This window comes from Sturnira hondurensis, unplaced genomic scaffold (genome assembly GCF_014824575.4).
Source record: "Sturnira hondurensis isolate 20B ecotype Veracruz unplaced genomic scaffold, ASM1482457v3 Scaffold0018525, whole genome shotgun sequence".
NCBI lineage: Eukaryota > Metazoa > Chordata > Mammalia > Chiroptera > Phyllostomidae > Sturnira > Sturnira hondurensis.
In genome coordinates, this window is record NW_028091156.1 from 3315740 (window position 1) to 3333461 (window position 17722).

The following is a 17722-nucleotide window of genomic DNA, read 5'->3' on the forward strand; positions in this document are numbered from 1 at the left end:
CGTTGCCAGCCAGCCGGCCTGCGGCCTGTTTCTTGACTCTCCTGGTTGTGAAATGCGGATGAGAAAGGTTGGCCTCAGACTCGGGGGACACGGAGGCGGGGCATCTGGCATCTCAGGGGGCACTGGCAGGGAGCTCGGAGGCCTTCTCAGAAGGCAGAACCAGCCTGAATCACAGCCCTTATCACCTGAGCTCCCGGTCTAAATGTGTGAGATCTCTTTTCACGCGGAACATGCAAATGCCCGACCAAGGCAGGCTATCTATCTAAATTTAATGTCTTTTCATGTCTCCCCCCCCCCCCCTGCTGGTGAGCTCCCTGAGGCCTCGGCTGGGTCTCGGGGTTGCTTGTCTCTTCTCTGGGCGCTAGCTACTGCGCTGTGCTTAGGCCACAGAGGCCAAGTATTTGTTAGTATTTGTTTGCTGCCCGACCCACATGTTAAGAAAAGACCCTGAATGGAAAAAGGCCTTCAGGAAGCGTGTCTGAGAGCGCATTGTGAAATGAGGGCCGTCTCTCTGCCCCGGCCCCCAGAACATTCCTGAGGCCCCAGAGAGCCTGTGTGAACAGGGCCCCGCTGGCCCAGGTGAAGGCTGCCGGGGGCCCAGGCCTGTCCGCCCGGGTGCCCCCCCACCCAACTTCAGAAGCCCAGTGCTTCCACACTCTCTGCATTTCCAGCATCCAGCCCTCGTTAGGGCTCCAGGAAACACCAGGAGGGTTCATTATTCCTGGGGGCTGACTCAGACAGCGTTTTTCTGCCAGAGAATTCTGTCAGCCAAGCACGGTTCTGCTGTTCCCCCCAGCAAAGGAGCCATTGTCAGCCTCGTCAGGGAGGACGCCCCACTGGCAGGGAGGCCCAGAGCCCCCACTCTGGGGGTGGGGTCCAGGCCTGACCCCCAGATTGGGGCTGGTTGCTGGGCAGGGGGCTGTTGCTGGGCGAGAAGGGGGGAGCCGTGTGTGAGAAGTTAGCTCCAGAGCACTCTCACCACCAGGCTGCCTTTCAGCCAGTCCCTGTGGGGCAGGGGCTCGCCTTTCATTTTGTTGATTGGAGATTGTGTCCCTGAATAGCGCTTAATGTCCTTTTGAAATTATCTGTTCTTTTCTCCCTCTTTTTAACATTTCCCCTGCTTTCTCCATTACGTTTAGCTTGTCACTGTGTCCCTAACTGCTGAAGGCAGATAATGGGACATCTGGAACAGAGGGATGATCCTCAACACAGACGGCTGCCCTGAGGGGCCAAACTGTGGGAGTGGTAGGGAGGGTCGGAGAGCCCTAGGGGAAGGAGGCCTGGGAGGCATTTTCTCTCCGGTCATTGTGGATGGGTGGGGAGTGGGGGCAGGGCCTTGAATTCAAAGCAGAAGAGACTATGGAATCAGGGGAGCTGGGAATGCGGGTGTGAATGGAATATGAGGGCTTGGGGTGGCTGGGGGTGGGGAACAGCGATTCAAAGGCTGAGCCGTGCTTGAGAAATCTGGGACAGGAAAGAAGCCAGGTGGGGAGAAGGCAGGGTGAACAAGTCTGAGGGTCTGCTCCGCGTCACCATTGGCTTCAACCGGCCCTCTGACCACCCCCGTGGGTAGGAAGGTGCACAAGGTGCAGGGCAGACTCACCCCAAATCTGCGCTCAGTGTAGGATCGGACTTTCTGATCCAGGAGCATTTTCCCCCCTTGCTCTAGGCCCTAAGAGTGAGTAAGGATTTGGTAAGAGGAGAAGGAGGAAGAGGACGAGCTACCTTCTAACTGTAGGTGTAGGAATGGAGTGTCTGTCAGCACTGATCACTGCGAGATCATCGCCAGCTCAGCAAGAGTCAGCTGCTGGGTCACGGCCTATTTGGCGAGACAGTCCAGTCTATTAAAAGGGGTAGTGTATCGACCCCAGAAAGCTCCTCATCTGACTCCCTGACACTTGACTGGCTCCCACTTACCCTACAGGCCCCAGCTTTTCCGGAGAAGCCTTCCTCAAGGTTAAGGTTAGAGAGTCTCTGTTAGAGCACCTCCTTACCACGTATTTCTCTCTCTGTTTAAATTGCCTATTAACTTCCTAGGAGTCCCTGCATCTAACTTGGCATTGGGCGAGTGGTAGATTGTTAATGTCTATTTACTCAACCAAGGACTGGATTCAGGTGTTAATTTAGTTAATTAGTCATACCTAAAAAACCTCCGCAGCTAAACTACCACAGGGGACTGCACACTTCGTGCTTCATCGCACTACAAGGTAGACCTGGGTAGGTGTGTTTAGGAGGCAGATAGGACAGAGAGGGTTCAGGTGCCCTTGACCAGCTAGAAGTTCTAGGACTTTCTGTCAACTAGGATTAAGTTAGACTTAACAGACCAGCAAGCAACTGTTTATTCTCTCATACAAAAGAAGTGCAGAGGAATTTCAGAATTGGGCAGGAATGGCGGCTCCATGTAGTTATTAGGACCCCCAAGCATCTCTGGTTTTCTCCTTAGCACGGGCTTCTACCCCCACGGTTTCCTCATGGTCCAAAAGGGCTGTGGTATGTCAGCTATCACATCTGTGTTCCAGACAGCAGGATGGAGGGAGAAAGGCAAATAGGGAACAAAAGCAGACTTCTTGAAAATTGCACATAGATCATCCTCTTAAAGCTCATTGGCCAGGAAAGCTGGGAAATGTAGACTTTTGCTGGACACATTGCTGCCCCAAATACACTTGGACTTTTACACTTAAGGGGGAGGAGAACAGATAAAATGCAATAGCTCTCTCGGCTGCTCCATTTGGCTCTACACCTCAGTTCCCTTTGATGGAGGGGCTATCAATCAATACCTTTGTCTCTATACAGAAACACTAAGGGGTATGCAAAGCATCATCTCTCCATGCTGTTTCCAGTCACTGGCACTTACTGCAGGGTGGGACCACATGTGAGTTCATGATAAACAAGCTGCAGAAAGATTTGAGCAAGTGGGCATCTCCCACCAGTCCAGATGGTCTAGCCGAGATGGGTACCAGCAATACCACTGGCTGGAACACAGTATGCTGCGGGCCCTGCTGTAGAACAGACAGCCGTGGCTTGCGGGAAGTGCCCTGACGGCACACACGCCTGTGCACGACCAGGACAAGGAGGATCGGCCCCTTTTCCATCGGCCTCACTCCCCCGGGCAGGTGGTTTCCTGGAGCGACACCTGCAGCACCTTCCCACGACAGGGGAGAAGCCCACGTTCCCTCGGACTTTCTCCTTAGCACATCTTCAAACCTACGCTTGATTTTTCTCTCGAATTGCCGACGTCTCAGTGCAGGACAACTATGACGAAGGAAACGCGGGGGAGGAATAGGGAGCTCTGGGGTGGAATCCTGGCCCGGCCCCGGGCTGTCTGTGTTGCCTTGCTAACTTGTTTAACTGCCCCCAGGTGTCTATTTGCTCAGGTAAAATAGGACTGGTAATGACACCTGCCTCACAGAGCTGCCCGGAGGATTCAGCAAGATCACGTTGGTGACTGCGTTTAGCGTGGACTACAATAGGCACTCAGTTCACATCTGAGAAAACAGAACAGAGAGAGATGGCCAAAGCCATTGTGAAGACTCAACCCCTGCACAAAGCTTCCTCTGAAATTCGAGAAATTTGCAACCTTGGCACCTTGGCTGGAATTCCAGGAAGGGATGGGCACGTCCCCTGGGCAAAGCCAGCCCCAGCCTGAGACACCAGGCCCCAGAGGGCAGGGCCACTCCCCATCCAAGGGCAGGACTGACTCAGGGAATGGATTTCTATCTTGTCCCAGGAACACTGTGCGTGGACAAGCAATATTGATTCTGTGGTTTCTCCTGCAAAGGGAGGAAGAGAGACAATTTCATTCCACAAAGCATGGTGGCTGCTGTGCTCACTATCCAGAGGAGCACTTGGCAATCGTTCCGTTGGTGTCTTTTGTTTAAATGATTCACAGGGACAGTTCACCCCCATCTTGTTAAGGCAGGAGCAACTGGCTGGATAGCTTGTGGCCAAGCAGCAAAAGTCAGAGTTCGTGACTCCCAGACTTCCTGCCCGTTGCCTAACCCAATGATCCTCTGCATCCGCTCCAGGCATGTCTGGCTGGCAGGGGCCACTTCTCACTTCCTGCTCAAATCGGTCGCCCTCAATCACTGGAGAAATGCAGGCACACAAATCTTGACTGCAGGACTGGTTTCCCTCATAGCTGAAGACAAGAGGTGAGAAGTGACTTTTCTAACCAAATCACAAGTGGGTCCAACGGCCAGCCACTCTTGGAGCAGGGTCATTGGAAATCTTCCAGGGCAAACGTCACACCAGAGAGCTCTGGAAATGGAGGGAGGGGTAGCAGGCTCAGTAGCAAGAGGCGCCCCGTGTTTCAGTGCCTGAAAACAAATTGTCACTGTGGTGTGGCCCCAGGGGGACTAAGGGGTAGGTTGAGGCTCAAACCTGAGGCAAATCCAGGGGTGAAGATAAAGGGAGCTCACGCTTGAGTTAGACCTGCCATGTGCCTGGTCCTGTTCTAAGACTTTATGCAAAGAAGAAGTTCATTTCTTCTTTGTAATGACTCTGAAGTGGGTACGATGCTTGTCCCTTTGACAGAGGCTGGGCCTTGAGCTGATACTATATCAGCTCCCGATTCCACAGTCTCCACTGTCCCCTGAGCGGCCTGTCAGTAATGGCATCAAGCTGAGATTTGGGCCCAGGCTCTGGGGATGAGGACCCCTGACGGAGGAGGCCTGGCCTGCCCCCAGCTGTGGCCAGGCTGCCCCCTCACCCGGGGGACTCACACCTTTGGTCACAGCAGCATCGCAACCTGTCCCAGCTACCAAGGGGAAAAAGGCTGTTGGCACATGCCCTCCTGGACAGGGTGGGATGTTTAGGGGGACATGCAGTGAACACATCTCACACTGTACTGAGAATGTGATGACCCTCTTAGGCCCCACTGGTGAGGGGATGGAGAGGGGACAGGCTGATGGCTTTTCTGCCTTTGCTAAGTCACAGAGGACCTGACATCAGCTGCATGGCTCAGGCCTGACTTTGCACCTTCCTTGTCCTGATATCAGGCTCAGTAGATTCCAAAGGTGCGTTTCATTTCATTCTGATTCCAATACGAAAGCTGCTCCCTCCGCTCCTGAGGCAGAGCCCCGTCAGGATAATTCCAGAAAAATCCTGAATTATTTAGCTGCCCCAGAGCTGTTTGTGTGGCCTCACTGGATAGGGGTGTTCAGGCAAGGAGGCCACCAGCCCTGGACCCTTGGGGGAGAGGGTGAGGGGTGGCGTGTCTGTCCTGGTGCACATTTCATTCACCGCTGGGGCAAAACCTGGCTGGGCCCCACCGGCTACTGTCAGTTTTCAAGACAAGCCTGAGTAAGCAAGCAGCTCTGGGAGACGTCCTTGGTCAGCTGGGGAAGTAAAGCTGACACACCATCTGACCTAAGTAAGGCCTGTGTCATACTCATCCTGTCCCCTGACATTCTCTGGGTCTGCCTGAGGCCTTTCCTCAACCAGGATCTGTAGGTGATGTGGACAGCAGACTGAGCAGAGCTGGCGGTGTCACTTAGGCTCCCTAATGTCACACCCGCGGCCTTCCAAGTCCGGATGCAGGCGCCTGCCCCTCCTGGCTGAACGCTGCGCAATCCTGTGCAACAATTTAAAGCAGCCATTGAAATGGCGGATGACAACATCTTCCTTGGAGACTGAGAATTACGACGTGGATGATGGCAGAGTTCTGGCACTTGGGATGGATTTGCTTCCCCAGGGCTGAGAGGGGCTGGTCAAGCCTCCTGGCCTCCATCCCAGGTCAACCAAAGGACCTTACCTGATTTTGCTCTATATGCTGAGGTTGGGTACAGATTGCATCTGAAAGAGAGTTCTCTTTCTTTTAAAATGTTTGTAAAGTCCTAATTTGCATTTTTCTCATCCTCTCCATTGGTAACTATGAGGAATTTTGAAAAAGGAAAAAGAGAAAGAGAGAGGAGAGAGATTTCTTGGGTGTAAGAAAAGGGTACAGCCCTGGCCAGGTGCTCAGTTGGTTGAAGCATGATGTGCCAAGACTGTGGGTTCGATCCCTGGTCAGGGCACATGTGAGAATCAGCCAATGAATACACAAATAAGTGGAACACATCAGTGTTTCTTTCTCTTTCTCCTTCCATCTCCATCTCCCCTCCATTTCTAAAATCGATAAATATTTTAAAACGTGAAAAAAAAAAAAAGAAAAGCATACGAAAATCACCTGGGCCTCAGTGGGGTATTTGCAAAGGTGTGTCCTCATCAGTAACACCACGTGCTGGTTCTGGGATGGCCGAATCTGGCTGAATGCACCTCTCAAGCTCACCTCTTTGGGAAATAGGAAGGTGACAATTTGAAACAGTGATCCAAGATCATAATCACATATAAAAGATTCCTACATCATCCAGAGTTAAAAAAAAAATAAGTGAAGTTAGGCCACGAATTGCCTTCAGACACAGGAAGATGCTGCTTCTAGCCTCTCCCAGGGCCGAAAGACACCACCAGGTGCTGCTTCGCAGTCAAACCCAAGGATAAACAGGTGCCAGGAAGACTGATCACCCACAGAGAGACCGTAGGGGGCATCTCAACCCATTTTGGTGGTGGCCTCTTTTAGAGTGAAACATGAGGCCGGGGCTCCCATCTGCCGCCGTCCTTGGAGTTCCCAGGAAAGCTTTTGTGCGGTAACCTAGATGCCTGTCCAAAATTGCTTTGGCTGGTCCAGTCCCTGGCTTTGCCTCCCTCGGGGTCCCGCCACTATCCATTGACTGCTAATGTTTCTTTTCACTGTCTTTTGCGAACTGCTGAGGGAGCGCGGAGAGCTAGCTTTCCCAGGGCGCATTCGCCCCAGGGCTGGGACCTTTTCAGCAGCGTAGGCAGGTTATGTGTTTGCACATCAGCACAGTGGGGCAGAGTGATCGGGGAGCCATTTCGTTTTTCAGTTCATCAAACTCCTACTCGCTGGGAAACTCTGAACCAGCGATACGCGCCCTTGCTGGAGTTGTGACACTGTATTGTCATTCATTCTATTTCATCAAACACCCACCCCTCTTAAAAAATGCCACGAGGCACGTATATATTTTTAAGATGAAGGGGAATGAAAATTGGAAAATTACCTGAGAATCTGCTGGCACTCAAGCAAAAAAGACACACCAGAGGCGTCTGGAAATCAGAGCCTGGGATCAGTAGTTCACGCAGGGAAGACATTTGACCGCGTTGAGAAGTAGGAGCAGTTTTTTTGGGCATTCAACTCGTTTCCGCTCTGGACATTCACTCCCCTGGCACCAGTGCCCTTGGGCGGCCTGGCACCTCTGTTCATGGCACCTCACACAGGACCGGCCCTTACCAGCCCCTCACCCCCTGCTCGGGACCAGTCCCTTCCCACACTCTTATGAACAGTTTCCGGTGCAGGTGGCTCTTGTAGGCTAGTTGTCCCTTTAGAAAGAAGCTAATGCCTTCTGAGTTCCCTTCCAGCACAAAAAATGTTGGCTGGGTTAATGGTGGTGCAAATTAAGCCCTCCCAGGGATATTTGTAATTAAATGGACTTAAATTCAATGTCATTGGAATGAACTTTAAATACATTCAGTAAAAAATGGGATTTAAATAATTTGCAAATTAACTAATTTAATACCCCCGAAGACTTAATTTCCACAGACATTTCAGCAGGTAACAGAAGTTGGGGGGTGAACCCATTCTGTCTTATGGTAATCTCCAACTCGCTACACAAGCCTTTGCTTTGGGATCGTATAAAAGGCCCAGACTGAGAGTCAGGCAACCTGACTCTATTTCTGACTCAATCCAAATGGACCAATAGTTACTAAGCACCCAGCATTGGGCCAGGCCCTGGGAAGCCTGGGGTGAATGAGACAAACTCCGCGTCCATGGTGAACTCAGCCTATTAGGGGCACTACCAACCACCATGGTGAGTGCTTTCCCAGAAGTCCAGATTGTTAGGGTGGGCAGGGATAGGAGGAAGCTCCGGCTGGACTTTGCCAAGACAGACATCCTCACAGTAACCTGAGTCCGAGGAAGAGACCACCAATGCTATATTGCTGCTTTGTTCAGAGGGCACCAATCCACAGCTCCCACGGGGAGCCAACAAAAATAAACCCCCACCACATTCCCTGCTTGGGCGTGACTTCCCCGGCCTCATCCTGCACACCAGGGAACCTCACCCCGGTGCACAAACCCCAATAAAGCTCTTTATTGCCTACTTTATGGCTATTGGCATTTCTTTCTTGGCGGAGCCTAAGAAAACCTCTCACAGACAAAACACTGTGGGAACACAGAAGAAAGGACGATTAATTCCGCCTGGAGAAAGCTACAGAGAATTAATATTTGCACTGGGCGTTTAAGGATGAGAAGGACTTCAGCAGCTGGGAAGCAGAGTGAGGACCATGGGGAGAGAACACTGGAGCAAAAGCTTAATGAGGCAATTGCTGCTGAGGAGATCCAAAAATCTGGAGCACAGGAAGTGGCAGGAAGGAAGCTAAGAAGCAAGGCTAAGAAGGGCCAGATTCTGGAAGGGCCAGATTCGGTCGGTGCCTCGCTCAGGAGTGGGACCGTTCCCCAGCAGATGACGTGGAGCCGTGAGGTGTTCTTCAAACCTTCATGGAAAGACACATGCAGGAGGCAGTCACCTTCTCATAGCGAAAGACGACGGAAGAGAGCTCACCCAAGGCTGTGAGGACAGAGAGGAGGGGTGGACAGAAGAGACATGCCGAGGTGGAATAGATACAAATGATTGGCAGCTTGGAGGTTGGAGGTCAAGGAGAGGGAGAAGTCATGAGTGACAACGAATGGGGTTTCATGCAAAGCCCGCTTAGTAACGATGGTGCTGTCCGTTGGAGATGGGAGCAAGAGCCCGTGAAGTAATGCTGAGCTTGGTTTGGGGCCTGCTGGGTTAAGAGACCAGGGGGTGAAATGAAGGTGATTGTCGATGTTCCCACAAAGAATTCTTCCACTGTCGATGATTTGGGTCTTCTTCAGACGACACCAAGTCCCCTTGGTGTCTGCGCCAGCCCCGTGTCCATCTGTGACCTGGCTCTCCTTCCAGTGCTGTTGTCTCTTCCGTCAGCCAGCAGACAGTTCATGCTCTGGGAGTGAATTTAGGAGGTATTAGATCCTTCCCAAAGCGGTAACTAACCAGACTGCAAGGGCCACCCTCAGAAGGGGACAGATGAGAATGTCGACGGAGTAAAATATAATGAGAGCCCTGGGATTGCCACCACCACGAACCAGAAGCCAAGCCAAATGGAAGGTTCTGGAAGCTCAGTTTCTTCTTTAGGAAGACCCTGCTCCCCCACTTTCTAGATGAGAAGCTACCCTTTTTCCATTTATCTTTTGTTTTCTCAAGTAATATTCTTGCCTGGAGAATTAGTTGTTCTCCCCAAGAGAATGGGTGACCATCTTCTTGTTTATTTCAGCACGCACACTGTGGAGTGCGAACCAAGGTTTATCTGTGAACTAGAACTCAGTTGTGAAGGTACAGTCGTTTGAGGAAGTGTTTGGACAATTTGGAATACACCTCAAACACCTCAAAAACCCGCATGCTCTTTGACCTAGTAACCCCACTTCTTAGAATTTATCCTAGAATAATAGTGGATGAGAGCACAAATATGTGTGTACAATATTGTCGATCATGCTTGTCATAGTAAAACAAACTAATAACCTAAATTCCAAAAATAAGGGACTAAGTAAATTTATTAAAATTATCCATATAATGGTAGTCCATGAAAATTCATTAAAAATGGTGTTGATCAACGTTACTGACAACTAGAAAGCTAGAAAGATGTTCAAGAATTGAAAAGAATAGATTATATAAATGAATTATGTAAAAATTTTAATGAAAGTGTGTGGAAACCAAATTCAGCAAAATGTAAATTACAATTATCCGAGAACACAGTGGGCGGAATTTCTATGGGTTTAATTATTTTTCTTTCTACTTGCCTTTATTTCCTAATCTTTCTACAATGACTGTGTATGACTGATGTCACCAGATAGCTATACTTCTCTCAAATGTGCCAGGGCCAGTTTATCAGCTGTCCTGTCAAACCAAAGAGCAAAGAAGGAAGAGAAAAGCTGTTGAAAAAAGAACTCTTCCGGGAGAGAAGTAGCTAAGTTGCAACTTATGGCCCACAAAATATATTTTACAAAGGGGCCTCCCTCCTTCCTCTATGCACCTTCTGGAATATTCTATGGAACTGCAGACTCTCAGCTAATAGTCACAGGTGGGGTCACATACAGGGGCCTGTTTGCATGCAGTCCTACCTTGCACCCCAACTTTTCCAAAAATCCGAGCTCTTCCACAGTCTCTCAGATAGGGAAACCACCCAAGATCTAATTTCTTACTTTAAAATTATTATTACTTTTAGCCCTGGCTGGTGTGGCTCAGTGGATTGAGTGTGGGCCTGCAAACCACACAATCACAGTTCAATTCCCAGTCAGGGCACATGCCTGGGTTGCAGGCCAGTTCCCAGCAGGGGACTCACGAGAGGCAACCATATTTCTCTCCTTCTCTCCTTCCCTTCCCCTCTAAAGATAAATAAATAAAAATCTTTAAGAAAATTATTATTACTTTTAATTCCATTTATCTCTGTGCAGTTTACCTTCTAAAATGGACATGTTGCAGCAAGAAATAAGTCTTTGTGACGAGAGTGGTCAGGTGAGGATCAGATCAGAGGGTGATGAACCTCAGCAGAAGCCAAAGGGGATTGCTTGGAAACAGACCTGTATACATGGGCAGCTCAAACTGATAATCAATCGTTCATGTGCAAAATAAAATGGTGTTTGCACCTCTGTAATTGAGGGGGACCAGATAAGACCCAGGGTTGGCATGAATGCAGGGAGACAGACCTCATGTGCTGCGGACGAAAGTATAAACAGCCACGGCCTCTCTGTAGGGGTTTGCCTGTGTGGGTTCAGTGCTGTATATACATGCGTGGCTTTTGACCCAGGATCTCTGCCTCCGGAAATTCCTCTTCAGGGACTAATCAGAGGTGTGATCACATACTTCTCTATCAGAGTATTCATCAGCTTCATAATAGAAAATTTTAAGAAAAAGTAAATTTCTATCAATAAAGAATTGGGGTTTTTTTAAAAGATAGAACTGAGCTTTTAGACTCAGTAAGAGCTCTGCTCAAATCACAACTTACCAGCTAAATGAACCCAGACCTATCCATCAATGTCGTTAAGCCTCAGTTTTCTCATCTGCAAAGTGGGCACAGTAATTGTTCTTTTTCCTAACCACTTGCCCTGCCACTGCTCAGGATCTCTCTGCTTCTTTCGGCAACAGAACTCCTTAAAAGTGTAGTGTATCTGCGCTGTCTTTGAAATCTGCTCCCACCAGGTTCTCGTCCTCACCACTCCAGGAAGCTGATGTCAAAGTCAGCACAGACGACATTCATTGAACAACCTTAGCTCTCATCCTCCTTGAGCTTCGGGCATATTTGAAACAGTTGGACCTCCTTCCACTTTGGCGCGCTTTTGCCCTTGTCTTTTAGGACCCTGTACACCTGATTTTCCTCTTACTATATACTGTCCCTCCTCCATCTCTTTGGCGGGATCTTCCCTTCTCTCTGTCCTCTCAAGGAAGGGGCTGAGAACTTGGTCTTCTCTTCTCCATTTATACTCCCCCCCACCCCTCCTGGTCTCATCCAGTTTCAAGACCTTCAATACTGTCCATATGCAGATTACTCTAATTTATATCGCCATTCCCAACCTCTCGTCTCGCCTGAAGTCCAGATTGGTATTTCCAACTGATGACTCAACATCTTTATTTGAATGTCTACTAGGCATCTCGGAATGAACATCCAAACCGCAATCGACATCCTTATTTTCACTCCCCCACTGGCCCATCCAGAACATTCCCGTCTTCATTCCAAGTTCAGGTCGTTCAGGACAAGCACCTTGGAGTCACACCCTACACCCTGTCTCTCAGAAAACCTGTTAACTCCATGTGCAGACCGTACCTGGAACCAGATCAGTTTTTACCCCTCTCCACCAGCAGCATGGTCTGATCCACTCCCCCAGATCACCTGGATTTCTGAAATGGACTCCTGACTAGTCCCCCTGTGACGGTCCTTGCTCCCCGCCCCTCTCTTCTCAGAACAGTGGCCTGATGATTCTTTTACATTTGAAGTTGGATTACGTCCCTTTTCTTGTAAAACCCTGCGGTGGTGCCCACTCGGAGGAAAGAGCCAAACCCGATGATGACTTGCCAGGTCCTACACAGCCTGGTTTTCTGTTCCTGTGCTGAGCTCAGGAACTGTCGCCCGCATGCCACTGTCGCCCGCATGCCCTCCACAGCAGACGCCCTGGTTTTTCTATTTCTTGACCGCACAGACAGTCTTGCCTTAGGGTTTTGGACTAGCTGCCCCTTTGCCTGGAACGATCTTCCTTCTCGTGCCCTTCAGGCCCATTTGCTGCAGGCTGGGCTCCCCTGGACGCAGCCCTGCAGGAGCAGGGAGTGGCAGGTGGGACGTGCCTGGAGGAATACTTGTGGGGACAACTCCACAGCAGGAGGGGCGGGGGGCAGGACTGGGCTGTGAAGCCGGCTCAAGAGCTGTGTTCACCAACCCCAGGAGCAGCTCCTATATTAGCATCTGGGCTGGTTTGTGAGGAAAGCTGGTTATAAACCATTCCCTGTACAAAACAACCGGTACAACGTGGTTTTGTAAATCTATGTGGGCATAGAAAGAGAGTTAAATGGTAGTTGCTATATTCTGTATTTATCAATTAGGGTCCCAGCCCTTTTCTTATACATTAATTAAGCTATAGATTAAAGTCGTAACATATTAATCATTTATACGTAACAATTTTAATGCAAACTTTCTCAGTCTGTTGTCTGTTCATTTGCATAGGAGGTTTACATATTGAACTATTCAAATCTGTTTCTCTTCTCTGCCATGAAATTCGTCATTCCTGCACAGATCTAATAAATATACCATTTTCTCTAGTTTTCCCATTTAAAAAAAAACTTATTGCTGTTTCTTGCAAGGTGGCTGGTTGGTCTCCTCAGGAGATGATGGAAAAGAGGGAATGCTGAGTTGGTCCTTGTTGCTGGCAGGTTGACGTGAACCACAGCAGCTAGGTCGGCCTTGGCAGGTGGGCGCCCACTCTGCTGGGCCCCTGTGTAGCTTCTGTCCCTGCCACCACGGCTACTGTGGTCAGGCACCCGCCCATGGTGTCAGCAGTGGGGTGGTCGATGACGGGGACAGCTTGACTTCAGCTGGCTGAGTCACTTTCGCCCACCTGGTTGTCTAGTACTTCTTCCAGGGTGGTGCTACCTCCTAGGAATGAACAGGTAACCAGTGATCTTCACGCTCCACGCCCGCTCCCACCTGTCTGCCCAGGAGCGGCTGCCAGGACCCCTGTGTCCCCACCTTCCAATCGTTCTCTCTCAAGGCTGCTGGCCCAGCCATTCACCACTGCCTGAGTCCAAGACACTTCTTGTTTCTTACAGACTGGATGACAGAGTCACTGCCTCAGGGTCTGGCCATGGAGAGGATCCCTTCTTGCCATGGTCCTTTGAGGTCCCTCCGAATGATGCTGGAATGCACCCACCATCCATTTTCAGCTTGCATCCGCACATCAGACCACCCACCCATGACCCGCACTTACCGTTTTGCTCCTTCTGTTAACCGATCATCACCAGTTATCCGCATGGAGCCATAGCACTGAGCTGAGCGATAAGAGCTGGGGCAACAGTGACGGTGGCCCATGTGCCTGGGTTAGCGGGGCGTGCAGATCACTGTGCCATTTGGTCCTGCTTGTGGTCAGTCCTGATGTTCCATTTCCATCTGCTGGTGGGATCATTGCCCTTGTGTTTCCATGGCTCTCGTAGGACCCAGCTCACGCTGGACAGTTCTGGCTGCCTGGTCACTGGCTGTCCCGTGGTCAGGTGTTCTGTCTCTATTAGGGCCGCATAGCCTGCCAGGGGCTTCCTAGAAGGTTATTTAATTCTCCGCTACAGATGGCATGGCCGTGCTCCAGAGTCCTGGGGATCAGCATTGTGCTTCTCCCAGTGGGACTTGTCATAAATTCTACATGCTGTCCTCTCCTGTCACCGAACCCTCGAGTGTCGGAGGGTCTGCCAGCTCACCCGGCCCAAGCTGCAGCACCACTTCCACTTCAGCCTGGGTGTTCTCTGCAGAGCCCTTTTCTGCTCTTGGTCCTGCTTTGGGGTTTGATACACCTGGTACGTGGGTTGAAGCGATATCCTCACGTTTGCACTATGCTGCCTCTAGAACTCAAAGAGCCCTACCAGGTGGGAAGCTTGCTTCTTTGTGGTGGAAAGTGCGAGAGTCGATGATACGTCCTTTACTTTGGGGGATATCTCAGCATGCCCCTGGCCACGGGGCCTCTAAAAATACTACTGACGTGCCAGACCTCTGAGTCATCATAGGGGTTTTCTCTATTCTCCGGAATGCAAGTGTTAGGGAGGCCTCCAAGGCACTAGTCACTTCTTGCTGGGCCGATGTCATCAATGTCCAGCCACACCAGGTGGGACTGTCTTATGCAGTACCGGGGGCACAACCATAGCCCTGGGGGAAGACTGTGAATGGGTATGCTGTCTGTCCCGAGCACATCAACTGTTCTTTTTTTTTAAGAAAGATTTTATTTATGTATTTGTAGAGAGGGGAGGGAAGGGAGAAAGGGTAGGAGAGAAACATCAATGTGTGGTTGCCTCTCACACACCCACTGCTGGAGACCTGGCCTGCAACCCAGGCATGTGCCCTGAACTGGGAATCGAACCGGCGACCCTTTGGTTTGCAGGCTGGCCCTCAATCCACTGAGCCACCCCAGCCGGGGTTGAATCAACTGTTCTTATTTTCTTCTTGGTGGGGATGGGAAAGAATGCACTTACTGGCTCGGTGGCCGCAAGCACCTGAGGATATGTTCATTCGCTCCGGCAATAATCACGCATCTGGCACAGCAGCTGCAGATGGGGCCGCGGGCCGGTGGACTTTAGCCACCTTTGTCATCCTCCAGGATCCACCTGACGTTTGCAGGGTGTAGACAGCTGCTTAAGTAGAGACATAATGGGCACCACCAGCCCTCTACCCTTTTGGATTCTGAATTACACTGGTAATTACTTTGTATAAATTACTGTCATTCCCCCCTGGGATGTGCTATTGTTTTTGATTTACTATCTTGGCTCATAAGGACATAAATGGTGCAAGAAAAGGAATCTCAAAGGCCTGTCCTCTAAATAGCTTTTATTCCAGGGACCTAGAAACCAAGATCTGGCCCTTCTGATTATAGTCAGTGACCGCGGAGGTGACCACCTGGTGGGCCATGGATCCAGTTGGCCCCCATTTTCTAACTGGCCCCCATGTACACTCACTCTACAGGGGTCTCATGGTGTGCAACAGTCCCTGAAAGAGAATTCCCTTTTCTCAGTCTACGGCTGCCCAAATAAATGGCCCTTTCAGGGAAAGGCTTGGGAAACGCCCGCCATGCTTATCATGATGGCGTTGCCGGGTCCTTCCTGCCAGGCACCTGACCTCTCTTTCAACCCATGGATCTGGGTCGGAAAACTAGTTTCTTTCTGGAAACTGAGCAAGGGATCATGACTTCTGTGGGGGGGGTGGCTGTTCTTGGCTTCCTGATCATCCATCCTTGATTTTTTTAAAAATTGTTGTTGTGGTACAGACTGAGCAGAAGGCTCCTGCCCAAAACCTTTTGCTGTGTTCTGCTCGTCACCTGCATAACTCCCTGAGGGTCAGGGTCCTCTGGCCACCACTCCGGCCTGACGCTCACACATCACGCCTACTCTTGCATGCCCTTCCACTGAACACTTCCGGTTCACCATCGGTGAGAGTTTGAACAAGTTCACTGCCTTGTGGCGCTAGGACCCACCTGTATTCCACCTATTGCCATCCATGGGGTTCCCATTGCCAGCTGGGTGGGGGTAATCTAATTCTAAAGTCCCATCTCAGCCCCTTCTCTCCTGGACCACTGCTGATACCAACAGTCGTAGGTTGAATTCCCAGGGAAGCAGGCACTTGAGGCAGATACCAGCCCAGAAGTCTGTGAGGAAGTGCCCTTGGCATTGGAAGGGGAGGGATGGGGGTGGGAGTGTGTCCAGGGAGAGGTTGGTTGGACCACAGTGCAACCTCACTGAGGCCTCAGCCATGCCCATGGGAAGATCCAAAGCTGGGGTGACCCCTTGGTGTCAAGTTGGGGCAAGGGGGCAGGCCTTTGACCTAACCTATCACGGGGGTGGGCTGACCCAGAAGCCAGAGAGACCTTGGGTCAGGCGACCTTTTCCATCCAAGGCAATTCCCCCAGAGGACTGAGAGCCGAGGGCTGTCAGTGTTCCCAGCAGCTGGGGGGCAGGATTCAGTCCCGAGGAGGCACCTGGCCAGGGTCAGAGCATCTACTATAATCATGATAAACAGATAAGTAGACATGACTATATGTATTACAAGTGGGAACTCCCCCAAAACTCAGAATTTATTTATTTAAAAATTTGTGTATTTATTCTTGCATATTTGAACCTCGGTCACCTTCAAAGTACCCTCCACTTGATGTAGTGCCCTTACTGAGACTTTTCCCCACTGCTGAAAAGTGTTTGAACTCATGGATTGTGCTGCCTTTTAGTGCTTCTGCCATTTTTTGTTTCACCTCTCCCATACTGGCAAAACAGTTCCCTTTGGGGACTTTTTTCATCTGGGAATACAAAAAAGGTCGCTGGGGGCAAGACCTGGTGAATTGAGAGGGTGGGGCATGGGGGTCATGCCACACTTGGCCAAAAGCTGCTGAACACTCTCATGGTGTGGGCAGCTGCGCTCATAAATCACCCATCATGAAATGAACAAACATGTTGAGTCTTCCAAAAAATTCACGGGAGCTGAACGCAGCCTCTCACAACAACGCCAGCTGGCACACTGATACAGATGGGTTCCTAGAATACTCAGCTAGTGGGAGAAGCCTGTACTACAAGGGGCCAGCCCTCCAGAAGGTAATTCCGTTTTGGGGGGCTCCCCCCTTATATCCTACATATTCTATTGAATCATAGACCTAAATGTTAGAGCTAAACTATAGAACTCTTAGAAGAAAACACAACTATTCATGAAACCACAAGCACACGTGACAAAGGAAAGAATAGATAAATTGGACTTCATTTCAACTTAAAACTTTTGTGCTTCAAGGATGCCATCAAGCAAGAGAAAGGAACCACAGAATGGGAGAGAATATTTACCAACCACCCATCGGATAAGGGACTCACATCCAGAAAATATAAAGACCTCTCACAACTCGACCATAAAAAGGCAGCTCCATTTAAAAATGGGCATATGTAATATACGGAGGCAGAGGGAAGGGGATCCGGCCCCCTCGGCATCATGTCTTCGGTGCCCATGGTTTCCCGTCTGCCGGGTCCATCGTCAAGCTCCGGGACACTGGTAAAAAAAAAAATGGGCATATGGATTTGAACAGATATTTCTCCAAAGAAGGTACACAGATGGTCGATAAGCCCCTGAAGAGATGTTCAGCATCGCCAGGCATAGGGAAGATGAAAATCAAACCCCAGGGGGTGTGACCTCACCCATCAGGACAGCTGTCACGCAAGCAGGGGACACAAACAAGTGCTGGGGAGGACGTGGGGACATCAGAGCCCTCACACCCTGCCGGTGGGACGATGACACAGGCGACTGCTTTGGAGAACAATGTGGTGGCGGTGCCTCAAGACGTTAGTCACAGAGTTTCCATATGGCCCAGAAAATTCTTCTCCTCCGCATGCACCCAAGAGAATTGAAAACCTGTGTTCATGCAAAA

At 50.3% G+C, this 17722-nt stretch overlaps 1 pseudogene; it reads left to right on the forward strand.

Moving 5' to 3' along the window:
• The first annotated feature begins 17220 nt into the window (after window positions 1-17220).
• Window positions 17221-17349, forward strand: LOC119003286 (uncharacterized; annotated as a pseudogene).
• Window positions 17350-17722: the final 373 nt, after the last annotated feature.